Genomic DNA, 14,216 nt, shown 5'->3' on the forward strand with positions numbered 1-14,216 from the left:
GTCCAGCCCGCCTGGAGCTCAGCATACAGATGCATCCTAAATAGTTGGTAGGCTTAAAATCAGTGACTGGTCCTCTGCTTCCTATTCCTTTAAATTAAATTGAAAATATAAATTGAATCAAGAAATGCACGGTCTAATTTCTGTACGTTAGCCATCAGTTTAGAAAGTCCGATGATCAGTCCTCAGGAAGCTGCTAAATTAAAATACCAGTAACAACGGAAGAAACACTGAACTGGGGCAATAGAGCTTGAACCTGGAGCACATAGTGAAGGCATTGTGTGGAATAATGAAATGAAAATTTATTAGCAAGGCTCCTACAGACTAGAAATACTGTATTGTAACCTATGGGTCCCCCTACATTAAATAGGGACCAGATACAGAAAGTCATAGAAGCCATTCTTTATGTTATCACTCAAATTAGAGATGAAAGAAACAGTCTTTAAGAAGAGACTAAAGAAATAAAACAGTGGATTATGCAATAATGAAGGCTCAGATATCCCTAATAAATTTGGTTTTAAAATAAGCAATATAGTCACCACATTTTGGTGAATAAAATAGGGTTTTGATTAGCTGCGACAACTATTATTGATTTCAGTGCATCCTTGGCAGGGTGCATCACCAAATTCTTATGCACAAGCGTGGGACAAAACACGAGGGCAAGTGCACTTGTCTGCCTGACAGATGTCAGTCATACAGTCTTGGGGGCATGATGAGGATTTGAGATGCTGGAGTCTGAACCTTTCATTTCTCAGAGTTGCCCAAACTTTTTTTTTTTTCCCTTTTTTCCCATAGACAATGCATTTTTTCTCCTTTGCAATGCTGAATTAATTAGTTGTTTAACTATTTTTTTTTTTACCAAGAAATTTATCTAGATTGCTGCAATGGCTTCAGGATAATTACATGTTTTTAAACATTAAGAAAATGACAGTCCTTTTTTATTTGAAGCATCTTAATGTAGAAGGCAAAATAGCAATTCTTGTTTATAGGTTTGGAAGATAGCTGGTGTAATAGTAATGTCCTGGTCAGAAGTGGGGAAGGGCATTATGCCAGAGAGAAAATCAGGATTTTATTTTGAAACTGCTGATGCTTGAGCTACAGAATTTCAATTAAAAATGGTAAAGTTAAATACGCAGCATGTCAAGTTAGCACAGGCGGAACCTTGAATGAATTGTGAATTATTTGTAATACACTACGTAGACACAACTTGCCTCACAACAGTAAAGTACGTCTTTGTACTGTGTTTGCTGAGTGGAAACTCTTACATTTTCTGCAGAGGAAGGAGATGCCACTGGTTAAGTCCTGTTTGAAAATGTATTTATGGTCAGACCCTGGCGTATTTGAAACCACTGATGCGAGGTGCTGACAGTATAGATCAATGATTCTTACTGACTGAGCTGACCTTTTTTGTACCAAGAAGTGAAATCCTTACGGGACAAAAACTTTCGTATCTGGCTGCTAATAGTTGGATTCAATTACCCAAGGAGGGAGCTGAAAAAAGGTACAGCAGCTGAATATTTCTGAGACTGCTCTAGACAGGTGGAAGACAGATCACATACCTACTGATAATATAATATTCTTTGTATGAATTTTGAATGTAGATATAAATTGCCTGCTTCACAGCCAGACCTGCAGTGGTGATTTCACTTCAGCACATGTAACCCGGAGTGCAGAATTGTAATTAATAATAAATCTGGGCAAACAAACTTCGCACAGCCTCTGCCTTCATGATCCCGAAGTACAAAATCAAAACACAAACCAAATATCACATCCCTTGAAAGGAAAGGGATCACACACAGGAAAAATCCCACCAAAGGCTGCCCCACAACACATTCACCCTACACTAAATATACCAACCAACAGAAGGCTGCCTTTTCGAGAGCATGTACCTTTGAACAAGTTTTGCTTCTCTGTGGCCTGGCAAGATGCAAAGCAGCAACACGCAGAGCTCACAGCAGCACAGGAAACCTTCCCTCTCGTGCCTGGCACGAGATGCACAGGGATTGTCATCCCCAGCACAGGACCGCGGCACCGACACATGAAAGTGTCTCTGACAGCCTGGGGAAATTGCTTTATTTTTTTTTCTTGCAGAAGAAGATTTGCAATGCAGGCTAACAAATTATTCTTTCATCTATTTGTTTGCGTTATGGGACGCCGATGGAGGATCACGGCTCCTTCGTGGTAGGCGCTGTGAAGACATGCAAGGAAGAGAGCAGTTGGCACCCCAGAGAGCTCGCAATCTGCATAACAGGCAGGAGCCACGGGTGGAAGGCAGCTGGGCTGGGAGAATACAATAACGATAAAATGGGTACGCAGAGCATCCTTCTCATTAAAAGATGGTGGTAATTTGAGGGCATCACGGTGTAGGTAGCTTGAAGGAAGAATTTAAATGAGGTTAAGAAGGCAGCTATACAACAGGGATATTTTGCAGTCATGGCTTGGGCTGGGAGGCATCCAGGAGGTGCTTGAGGGAGGGGGGAAAGCAGGCACCGAGGCAGTGCTGAGGAAGGCTGGCGGCAGGTGATGACAGTCTGCTGAGCAGAGTCCTCATTAGCATTTCTCAAGCCACTGCAAAATACTCTTTTTCATTGGGGTGGGCAAGCCTAGGCCACACTGGCTTTTTGAGGGGAATTTCAAGTGTTCTTAAAATAGGGGCTGGAATACGGGCAACGCTTCTGGCACTAATGCTCTCTGGGTTAGACGTACGTAGCCTTGGATGCTGCCTCCTGAGTTACGGAGCAAAGGATCAGTAAGGAAGGAAATCTGTCCTTGTTTTCACTTTGGTGAGTACCCCAGGGTCCTCAGGCTCGAGGACAGGCACGGGAAGGATTTCAGGGTAGATGGACAAAGACACACAGCCACTCTGCAGGCCGGAGCTTACATATCTCACAGCAAAAACGAGTCTGATGACGGGCTCTGGGTGCAGTCTGGGATCACTGAGAGCTCTTTCTCAAATCTTCAACTTCTGAATACGTTTCTGTACAGCTAGAAACTCCCTTAATGGTGCTACTTATCCCTCATTTATCAAACTAGCAAGAGTTATTTTTTTCCACTGGCTTTACTGGATGCTGTTCACCGGCTGACATTTATAGACTAGTTTCTGATGCTGAATTGTGCTGGAGAGTGTGGGCAGGTATTGTAACACCGGGCTGAAACAGCAGGAGTGTAATTTCATAAAAGAGGCTTGAAGAATGTGCAGTCCCTATAATCTAGGAAGGAATGATTTGCAGTATGAGACTATAGACTAAAATATGAGTGGACAGGTTAATGGGTATTTGTAACTTGGACAATAGTTTGTGAACAGTCATTAGGTGTTGAAATCTGCTCTGAATTTCACTCTGGCCGTGTACCTGAAATAGCTGTGATGCAGTTAGCAGAGAAGATGGATTTGTAGAAGAGCAAAATTTAACGCCAGAGTTGCATTTGTGTGGCGAGGAGAATGCCTCATAAAGTTTTTCGGAGCGTCTCTGCAGCTTTGACATCCTAGCTCTTATTTCAGAAGTGGCTTAGGCACTTAACAGCATGATATTTTCCAAAGCATCTAAGTGGATTAAAGACTTAACCTCCTCAGAAGTCAGTGGCAGCCCACTATGCAGCTAGATAGCTAGATTGTACTGCTTAGGCACCTTTTTTCATTTTCAAGTCAGTGGGATTTGCGTTTCTAGAGGCGATTGTCACTTTTGGGCTCGGGTTTTGTAGTAAATGAAAGCGTACGCTACAGGGCAACTCAGACCTAAAGATTTGCTTGCTTGTCCAAGGTGAGAGCACGCCAGAGGTATCTTTATACCTTTCCCATCCTGTGTGTGACCAGAGAACTGTAACTTAACATGCCTTGCCACTGCATGCTGCAATTGCACATTGTCTTTGTGGGCAGGACCTATGGGGTGGCTTTATGGACATTATGGACATTCGGAGCTCAGTCAGGGACTTCCCAGGGCATTAGTCCACTCCCTCAGGTCTCAAAGGGGAGCAGACATTGACAGGTCTGGCTTTTGCCTGGTGTCTACAATAACAGCTTTCTGCCAGCTCTCTGGCTGTAAAGCAGCCTCAAGCATCTGTACTGTGGGGAAACGGATGCAAATCACAGTTTTTTTTTTTTTTTTTTCCATCAGTGCTGGTCAGTGAGTCGAGGTTGCAGGCAACCTGCTGGTATTATTACCAACATGAAGCAATGTTGCTTCCATTCCCACCATCAAAGATCTGTGTAGGCACTAGTCCAGCGACGAAGACATGCTTGGTGCAGCACATGGGGAAAGGAATAGTTTTATGTACAAAGAAAACATTCACCTGTCAACTCTCATCTCCCTAAAATGCTTCTTATCCTGTGCCAGCAAAGCCAGTGGGTGCGGGGCGCGTGAGTGCGTGTGTGGTAGCGGTGGGTGAGGAATGGGGATGGCGGTTTGTTTACTACAGTTTTACTTCATTAATATTTTAGTCTCAGGTGCAGAACTTGGAGAGTCTCACTGAAATCGCAAACAGCACTGATTGTGGTGTTTGTGACAGTGCCATGGGGCATTTGCATTATTTATCCCAGGCTGCACTACCCATACAGCTTTCAGGGAATATTTTCAGACAGAATCGCTAATTAGCACATATGTGGAATCTTCTCAAAGCAGTTGGGAACTCTCCTCATTACTTTTTAATTTTTTCTATTTGCTGAACGTATGTCAAAGATGAAAACTCAGAATGATGGTTTGGAGGAATTTTGCATATTAAATACTCCAAATGAAAAGACTGGGATCCTTTACTGGGACACTGAAAAAGACCACTGGTATCTCCGGTCCAGCAAGTGCATGCTGCATCTCTCTCACATTGTCACTTGGTTGCCTAAATCACCAAGGATGGCTACAGCTTTTCTCACTGTCCTGAAGTCTTTAGGGCTGTAGCTTGGTGGCACTTTAAAAAAACACCCGATTTCACCTTGGATGTTACTGCTGATTAGTTCTCTGGAATCAGATCATAAAACATGCCACACATTTTCCACCTTCAGATAACAGATACTTTAGATCTGTACGTGCCCAACCGTCAATTTAAATTTTAATAATATATATAAGGAAACACTAAGTACCGTGCTAAAAACATTGGGAACCCTCTATCAGTGTACCTTGTCAGATTTTTCCTGTCTGATTTTATTAATTTTTAGTCTTTATTTTCCCATTTTAGTAAATTCTCTCTGTTTTTACCTTGACTTCTCAACCGCACATTTTATGTGTTCTTTAAGTAATTTCCCTGAATTTACAGGAATGGTAGTGAGAGCAAACTGTTTCGTGTACACTTGTGCATTGCAAAAGACTGATTTAAGAATCAGCTTTTCTAAGTTAAGGCTCAATTTAGCAGCAACATAGTGTTTAAATTTTATTTATTATGGATTTAACTGCAACATCAAAATGCTTCAGTCTGATATCCTAGGCACACTTTTCTGCAAAGGAAAACTATACCAGTGAGATGATGAAAACCTGAAACGTTAGCACACCTATCACATCACAGCCAGCTACAACACATAGTGCAGAGCAGAAAATTCTCTTGCTTTTGTTCTCATCAGCTGAAAACAAAAGACAAGTTCTCTGTCCCCTGCCACAATTGCTCTGCCCTCCCATATATCTGCTCGAGTCTCTCCAGCCTCTGGGTGAGGTCAACAGAACAGAAAATACAGGGAAATCAATGTCAAAACTGAAGGCTTTGGGCTGGTTAAAAAATTAAGAGGCTTTTGCTGAATAAAACTTTTCAGCGAAGAGGTAAACTACGCGATTTCAAAGCCCAGAAATATCACAGCATCTTGCTTTATGATCATAGCTCAGTCCTTCATCTATGTTAAGGTCTTGACTTTCTGAGCAGACCACATAATGTGCCATAGCTTTTCTTTGTTTGGAGCCATGGCAGAACTGCCTGCGGATGGCTCGGGCCGTGGTGCATCATGGAAAGCCTGATCTCGTTAGGGAAGTCAGTCCATACAGGTCAATAAGGTCAAGAAGCGTCCGACCGGGAATGAGGTATCACAGCAGCATTTCTGCATCAAAATTGCTTTGATTCTGACTTATAGTGTGCTTGAGACTTTACAAGAGGATCAACAAAAAAACTTGGAAATTGAGGTATAGAGCGTTTCAATGAAAACTTTAAATAACCATGGGAAAAACAGATATTCCTTTAACAAAGAGATTCATTTATGCAAAAAATTCAATTTTCTGCCCAAAAAGCAGATTTAATGGAGAATTTTGGCAACTCTACAAAGGATCAGTAATGGTGAGAATTACTGGTGGCTCTCTGTCTCTTCAACTCTGACAGATCTGGCTTCTTCTTCTCTTCCTGTGTCAACTAAAACAGTTTGGCAGAAGGCAGTGTCAGAGTCATTCGTCTTACAGTAAGAGCCTTGCAGAACAAAAGAGCTGCTGCCGTCTGTGTTGTTTTGATCTTTAATATGTCCTCAAGAGATGGCCTCAAGTGGTGGACAGGTCAAAACACACAATGCTATTCATGAAATCGATGAAATGGGAAAGGAGAGAACAGTAACATTTTTCTTTTTTTTTTTTTTTTTTCATTTCAAATGTAGGTTTTACCCCCTTGATATGTGACTGAGTCAGTTCAGCTAAAATCAATCAGGAAAAGGAAATGAGTCTCAAAGATCATTTAGGAAATCAGCAAAATGTTTATAATTGGCATCTGTGAATGACTCCACGGTGGCTGCATTCAGCCTTAGTAAAGGCAAGCTGGAATCCCCTCAGTGTTTTTTGGAAGGATGGAGATATTGTCACTAAAGGTGAAAGCCTGTTTTATTTTTTCACCCTTGTCATATACTCTCTGTGCTGCCAACCTCCACTTCAGTTGCCACAGTGCATAAATTACAGTTTAGCTAACACAACCATCCATCATCGAATCACCCCATGGAAGTGCTACTAAAGCATGTTGCCAGTTCTCCCTCCCGATTGACACTCTTCTTGTGATTGACACATATCTAACTTACACTATCACTTGTGTCACTGCTGAATTTGGCCCTGAAACTTCCCTGGGAGCTGTGTGCATTAAGTCAATCTGAAAGTTTCATGTAAATCAGCTCACTTTAGTTGTCCTTTTTGTTAACATTTCCCCCTATTTACTGGGGCAGTTCATTGGCTTCTTTCTAGCTAGCTCAGTCCTTACTTAGGAAAGGTAAGAACAGAGTAGAAAATGGGTCAGATACTTCAAACTTTTGTTAATTATAATATGAACATTTATTTACTGACTGTCAGTGAGGTATCTGGAAGGCAGCCAGCACATAAAATGAACATACCTTGATAACATGCTTTGATAGTAAGCCAGTGTCCAGAATTCACATGCATACGAACAATTTGCGTATATATATTTGCCACATGATCTGTGAACAGTCTGCATGATTTTTTATATTTATATATATATATATATATATATATATAAACCAGATTGCTCTTTTGGCTTAGAGTTGATGAGTCTGAATGAATAATCATGAGTGCTTTTGATGGGCATATAGTTGTGCCTTTTTCACAGGCAAGTGCACCTAAGCCATGTTAAAACCTGACTCCAAGTTCTCTGAATTTGATTTTTTTTTTTTTTTACCAGTGTGCTGTTAAGATGAAATAAAAAATAATAGTTTCTGGAACAGATTCTGCTAAGGATATGGTGTGTGTATATATGTCTGCATATATACATAGATAAAAGTAAAAACTATCATGAATGAAAGGATCTAACAAAATGAAAATAGCTCAAAATCATCGTATTTTCCTAAATGGTGTGAGTCAGGTGTGCTGTGTTTGAAATTATATCCATTATGTCTGCTTTTCTCTTTCAGTCACTCAGAACTGCTGTAAACTAACTGCTAGGTAAGGTCTGCTAAGTGTGAATCGTTTGATTGTCGTTGTTTGTGCAGCATCTGTTCCATAGCATGTTTAATTATTTTTGTGTGTTAAATTCGTGTAGGTTACTTGAGAATTGCCTTAACTAAGTGTTAAAATTGCAGCTACTGCAGAATTCATTATCTTGATTATCATTAGAGATGGGCAGGGGAGGTTATGCCAGTCTTCTTCACACTTTATTCTGAAAGTTCAGCTCAAAATTATGCTTTCAGGCATATATGCACCTTGATGTTACCTTGCCAACGTTCACTCTTTAGCTGACCTCTGTTGGGCTGGGCAGTCACCAACTGAATGAATTTTAACAAATGCAAGTGCTAGATTCTGCATGTGGGTCTGGGCAACTCGATGTATGTACAGACTGGGGGACGAGAGGCTGGAGAGCAGCCCTGCAGAAAGATATCTGTGGAGTTTGGTTGACAGCAAGTTGAATTTGAATTGACAGTGTGCTCTGGCAGCCCAAAGGGCCAACCCTACCCTGGGGTGCCTCAGGCCCAGCACCGCCAGCTGGTTGAGGGAAGGGATTGTCCTGCTCTGCTCTGTGCTGGTGCGGCCTCCCCTCGGGCACTGTGTGCAATTTGGGATGCCACAATTTCAGAAGGAATTAAAACTATTAGAGAGTGCCCAAATGAGGGCTACAAAGATGGTGAAGGGTCAAGAGGCCAAGACGTGTGAGGAGTGGCTGAGGTCCCTTGGTTTGCTCAGCCCAGAGCAGAGCAGGCTGAGGGGAGGCCTCATGGCGGCCTGCAGCTCCCTCACGAGGGGAGCGGAGGGGCAGGCGCTGAGCTCTGCTCTCTGGGGACAGCGACAGGACCCGAGGGAACGGCATGGAGCTGGGACAGGGGAGGGTCAGGCTGGGGGTTAGGGAAAGGTTCTGCACCCAGAGGGCGGTCGGGCATTGCGACAAGCTCCCCGGGACAGCGGTCACAGCACCGAGCCTGCTGGGGTTCAAGAAGTGTTTGGACAATGCTGTCAGACATAGGGTCTGATTTTTGGGTTGTACTGTGTGGAGCCAGGAGATGAACTCAATGATCCTTGTAGGTTGCTTACAACTATTCTGTTTTGTTCTGTCCTGTCCTGTCCTGTCCTGTTCTATCCTATGATCTCAGAGCTCAGTCGAGCAGGCACTGTGTTCAGTTTTCTATACTGGTGTCACTGTATCTCAGGTGTGTTCAGTGAGGCAAACATCAGAAAATCCCAAGAAATTCTGTATTTAGCTTCAGCATGGTAAAGTAGGTTGTCACCTAGCTATTATGTGTGTATTAACATAGAGCCACATATGGTCTTACATTTCAATAAGGTATTTAAAAAGCAGAGAATACTAGGCAACATTTCTCAAACTTAAAGGAAAAAAAAAAGGAAAAAAAAACCAGCAACATCATTTAAATTTATTTATTTATTTATTTATTTATTTATCACTTACAGGAAGTAAACTTTTAGGGCTATGAATTTACTTGGTTCTGTAGTCTGATGCTTTTGTACTCTGACTATTGATGTATCATTTTTTAAACTACAGTGGAGTCTAACTTTTATTAGCCTGTGGCTTTAGGCAAGCAAACTGTACTATCCAGTCCCATTCTTTGTACATCAGGAACTGAATCTCAATGTGGTTTCCAGTACTTTATTTCAGGCTTTTGACGACTTTGAAGTTGCTCTTGGGAGCTATTTTCAGCCTTTTTACCACTGTGCAAGCTAGAAATATTCCTTTAGTTAGAATCAGAGCTTTTAACATTAAAAAATCACCTGATTCCAGCAAGTGGGAGCTCTTGGTGCAGCATAAAACTTCACAGTTCATGGTGAGGAATGACAGTGCTACTAACAGTCCTTACCACTGGCCTTTGATGCTGTAAGCATGGGATATCACTGGTAATACACCATGGCAATTTATGCAAGCAGCTCACACATTTGTACAACTTATTTGTCCTTAATGGGATTGTGTTATGTGATGATGGATATCTTATTTCCTAAGGAGATATTTAAAACACTATCTGCATTTAGAAAGCCCTTCAGGACTGAAAATGGAAGAAAATGCATGCTATACAAGTATCCTGAAAATACATAATCATGTGGAGATTTTAGGATATGGACATAAGTGAAAAGCCTAGCTGAGTTTCATGAGAGAAATTTCTCATCTCTTCCTGGGATTTGAACAGCTATTCTATCATGAAAATCAGCGAACAGGAGGGCCAGAACTCTGCTTGATCTTTGCAAAACGCACCAAGCAATTACTAAGTGATTCTCAGACAACTTGAAATACAATTACATTAGAAAGCCAGGTTCAAAAAATAGTATGAGATTTCAAATAGACTGGTTGACTCACTTCAATTAACAGTTCTTTAATTATAGAGGTTCATTAATATCATAAAGTTCTTCTACTTGGCATCAATTGGTATCAGGCATGTAACTAAAGTCTCATTTCCCTGAGGGTGTACATGGCTAGTTTAATTTGCCTGAGGGCTTTTGACTGTAAAATCTCAACCAACATTAAGCAAGAAAAGCTAAGGTACATTGGTGAAATCCCAAATCAGGACAGATGTTTCTTCGCAATGATGTGCAAGCCCCGATATTCCCATGGAAACAGTTTTGAATTTAATATTTTCATGTAGTGATTTCAACTACATAACCAAAGTTAAATAATGTGTGCGTGTTCACATGCACATGTGGCTGTCGGTGTATGCTAACAGGTTTAGGCTGTTATTCTCATAGTAAAGGTTGCCTATGTTTTTATGTGCGTGCATGTCTCTACACATCCATATATACCTATTTAATAGTGTAAGTACGTGATGAAGAATTGATATTTCTCTTCTGTTCTTCCATCTGTTTTGTTCCTTGAGAGAGGAGAAAAGGCAAAACCTCATTTCAGTGACAAATTCTCAGAACAATGTTGAGGTCTTTGAACACAGCTCTTGGATTTTTCCAGTTACCAATATGTCCTGGTTTCAGTTAGGACAGAGTTAATTTTGCTCCTGGTAGCTGGTAGGGTGCTATGTTTTGGATTAGGATGAGAAGAGCGCTGATAACATGCTGATGTTTTAATTGTTGCAGAGCAGTGTTTACACCAGGCCAAGGACTTTTCGGCTTCTTGCTCTGTCCTGCCAGCGAGCAGGCTGGGGGTGCAGCAGGAGCTGGGAGGGGACAGACCCAGGACAGCTGACCCAAACTGGCCAAAGGGGTATTCCATACCATCTGGCGTCATGCTAAACAATATATAGGGGTGGCTGGCCGGGGTGGGGGGCCGGCTGCTCGGGGATAGGCTGGGCATCGGTCAGCGGGTGGTGAGCAATTGCATTGTGCATCACTTGTTTTGTACATTTTATTATTATTATTATCTGTCCTAATAAACTGTCTTTATCTAAACTCACAGGCTTCACTTTCCCGTTTCTCTCCCCCATCCCAGAGAGGGAGGGGGGAGGGTGAGCGAACGGCTGTGTGGTGTTTAGCTGCCGGCTGGGTTAAACCACAACACAATACCAAAGCAAGAAACAGAAAGCTGGACCAGTGCTGGTGGGAAGCTGGTACTGCTGTGATGAGCTGGCTTGTGTGGAAGTGCTTCCTACACACGTGATGGCAGGTGAGCATGTTTATTACGGGTGAAGAATGACTGGGCAGATAAACCCCACTGTAAAGGTGAAAAGGCATTAACTGAAGCATTAGGTGGTCATGATTTGCTTCAGTGGCCAAGGAGAAGGCAAAATGAGGGACAAAATTAAGAGAAATACAGTGAACCCCCAGTTCTTCAGGGAAGACAAAGATGGGTAAATTTTCAGTATGGCAGACTTTAGCTGTTTTTTTATGTTGCCAGATCACATGCTCAGTTTATGTCCAACCTGCTGTATGCATTCACCCCAGTTGTGAATGCACTCTGTTGCACTCTAGTTTCCTTCTTTTTTCACTGACCCTCTCTTTTGCAGGTGAAAGTCATTTCCATTTCCATGTACACATTATCTGTCATTTTCCATGCCAAATATTACTTCAGCATTTTTATGTTGGCATTTCTAATCTGTACAGGATGATTTTTATTTTTTCTCTCTCCTTAATGGTGTTTACTTTTCAGCCATATTATATTCTCCAGATTTTATATGTAGAGAGTAAAACCTTGCAGTGAAATTGAGAGAGGGTAATTGGATCTTAGAACGTGGCAATCTGTAGTAACCAAGCCTTGCTCAGAAGACAGTTGATGAAATACTTTTAACCACCAACATTAGAGAAAGATAGAACTTATAAGAATGTTTCTCTGAACAGGACAGTCAGGAATGCTTTTTTTTTTTTTTTTTAATTGATCCCTGCATAGGTAGATGTCAGCAATCTAAGACAAAACAAACAAACAAAACCCCAACAGTTCTAGAAACTAGAACCCACTGAACTCTTCTTAAAGTAAGAGCAATACCGGAATAAAAGGGCCTTTGAAAAAACACGTTATGTTCCACATTAGGCAGCATCAGCTGATGAAGCTTATCGGGCACCAGGCTCCAAAATGCGTGACAGTCACCATCCAGGTCTCATATGGTGCTGGTGTTGTGGGATACCTGTCTCTGGGATGCAGTTTGACTGATTCTTCTGTGGGAGGTGGAGGCCAGTGCTGAAACAGGAAAGAAAGAAATTAGGTCAATAATATGCAGCAAGAACAATCCATACTAAATGGGAAAATACAAGTTGTTTTATATAAAGTCAAAATACAGGAAAAAAAAAGACATTTTGCTGTAGGAAGGTGCACATAGAGTATAAGGAACTGTAAGCACCCTCTCATGTTTGCAAGTATCATTGAAAATATTTGCACAATTGAGGAAACCAGCTCTAGTGGGCAGACAGGGAGGAAGTTCAAGCTTTTCATAGACTCCAGGTAAGAGGGAAATAAACTAGACTGCCTTGGGGCATTAGATATTCCTCTATTTTGTCTTTTGATTTGTCACTTAGCTTAGATGTTTCTGTGCATATGTGGAAGATTGAGTAAAGGCATTCAGGCCTGTAAGTTTTAGGTATCTCTGACTAAATTAAAGTACGCGATGTTCAGTTTAATTCAGTTAAATCAAGTGTTCTAGTTTGTTTTATATGTACTAATTCTCCTCAGCAGTATTTATTTACTTGTCTAAACATTTTCCATTATTTCCCCCAACTCATTTAGAAAAATATTGAACTGCATTATTATACACACCACCTTTGAGATTCCACTGTAGGCACTCTAACTCAGTTGGAAATGCCCATTAACAGTGTTTTTCTGAATTCTGTCATATAGTCAGTTTTTAATCCATTTAGTATTTGAAATATTGATGTTGTATGATGCTAATTTCTAATCAGAATATTATTTCAGTACTAAGCTGAAGTGTGTTCAGTCTAAATATATTAAGTCAATGCAGCCACTTTTATCAAAATATATAGTAATTTCATCAAAAACGTGATTAAATGAATTTGGCAAGATGTATTTTCCATGAAACCATATTGATTGACATAATTATTTATTATCATCATTTAAATCTGTATTGATTGAACCCCTCATTTGCTGGTCCATTAATTTGCCTGGGTTTTGATGTTGCACTAACCAGATTATTTAGATACTGCTCTAACATGAGATTTCCTATAGTCCTCTACAATCTTTCCAGTATCCCATACCATAAAAGAAAGTCAATGCTTTGATTTTCTTGGCCAGCAAGCTGAAAACACTTGCTAGCATGTTGTGAGATGTGGCAATTTAAGGAAGTCTAATTTTTGTAAATGCTCTTTAACATATTTCCATCTATTTTTGGAAAAATATTTCAGCACTATAAAATACCTTTAATTTTCCACCAAAAATGTGTGCCAAGTGAATAGAAACAGAGGTCAGGAAATGATCAGTGAGAGGCCCCAGGCAGCCAATGAGGTCTTCTATCCTTCATCTCTTGGCTTGAATTTATGACGTACAGTGTGCAGCTCTTCTTTTCCGCTTAGCACTCACATAAAAAGTTGATTTTGGTTTCAAAATTTTGAAAGGATATTTTCTTGTTATTTCTTTTCAAAAGACAAGCATTACCATACCACCCAAAAATGGGGCATGACAAAGCATGTATTACTGGGCCATTAATGCACTTCTCTTTGGCCTTCTGCCTCACAATGCTCCAGGGACTTGCATTAATGGCCCAGTAATACGACACGCCCTATCGTGTCTTATTGCTTAATTGGACTCCAGACAAATTCAGTTAAACCACATATGCTGTTCTTTTATGACTACTGCTATACAGTTTTTATTTCCTATGTTCTTGGGTGCTTTTGGAGGTATTTGAGTTGTTTCAAATGTGTCTCTTGAGATCACAGATTGTCGAAGCAGTTTTAACTCTGCCCCTTGGCCCTTTGCCATCTATGTACCAAATGAGTTTGTGCTCTGCTGGG

The 14,216-nt window shown here is 41.0% G+C and overlaps 1 long non-coding RNA gene across 10 annotated transcripts in view; it reads left to right on the plus strand.

Annotated features, from left to right (window-relative positions):
• Window positions 1–2,525: 2,525 nt before the first annotated feature.
• Window positions 2,526–14,216, plus strand: part of LOC310894249 — a 57,904-nt gene continuing 46,213 nt past the window's right edge. For 2 of the 10 annotated variants that reach the window (XR_014579717.1, XR_014579718.1), the window contains exons 1-2: window positions 2,536–2,780; window positions 11,221–11,427. This is a non-coding gene — a long non-coding RNA (uncharacterized lncRNA). Of the gene's footprint in view, window positions 2,781–6,544; window positions 6,752–7,795; window positions 7,827–11,220; window positions 11,428–14,216 lie in introns of all 10 variants that reach the window. The other 8 variants (XR_014579720.1, XR_014579721.1, XR_014579714.1 and 5 more) reach the window with 7 other exon arrangements.

The sequence above is a fragment of the Anser anser genome, assembly GCF_964211835.1.
Source record: "Anser anser genome assembly, chromosome: 2".
Classification (NCBI taxonomy): Eukaryota; Metazoa; Chordata; class Aves; order Anseriformes; family Anatidae; genus Anser; species Anser anser.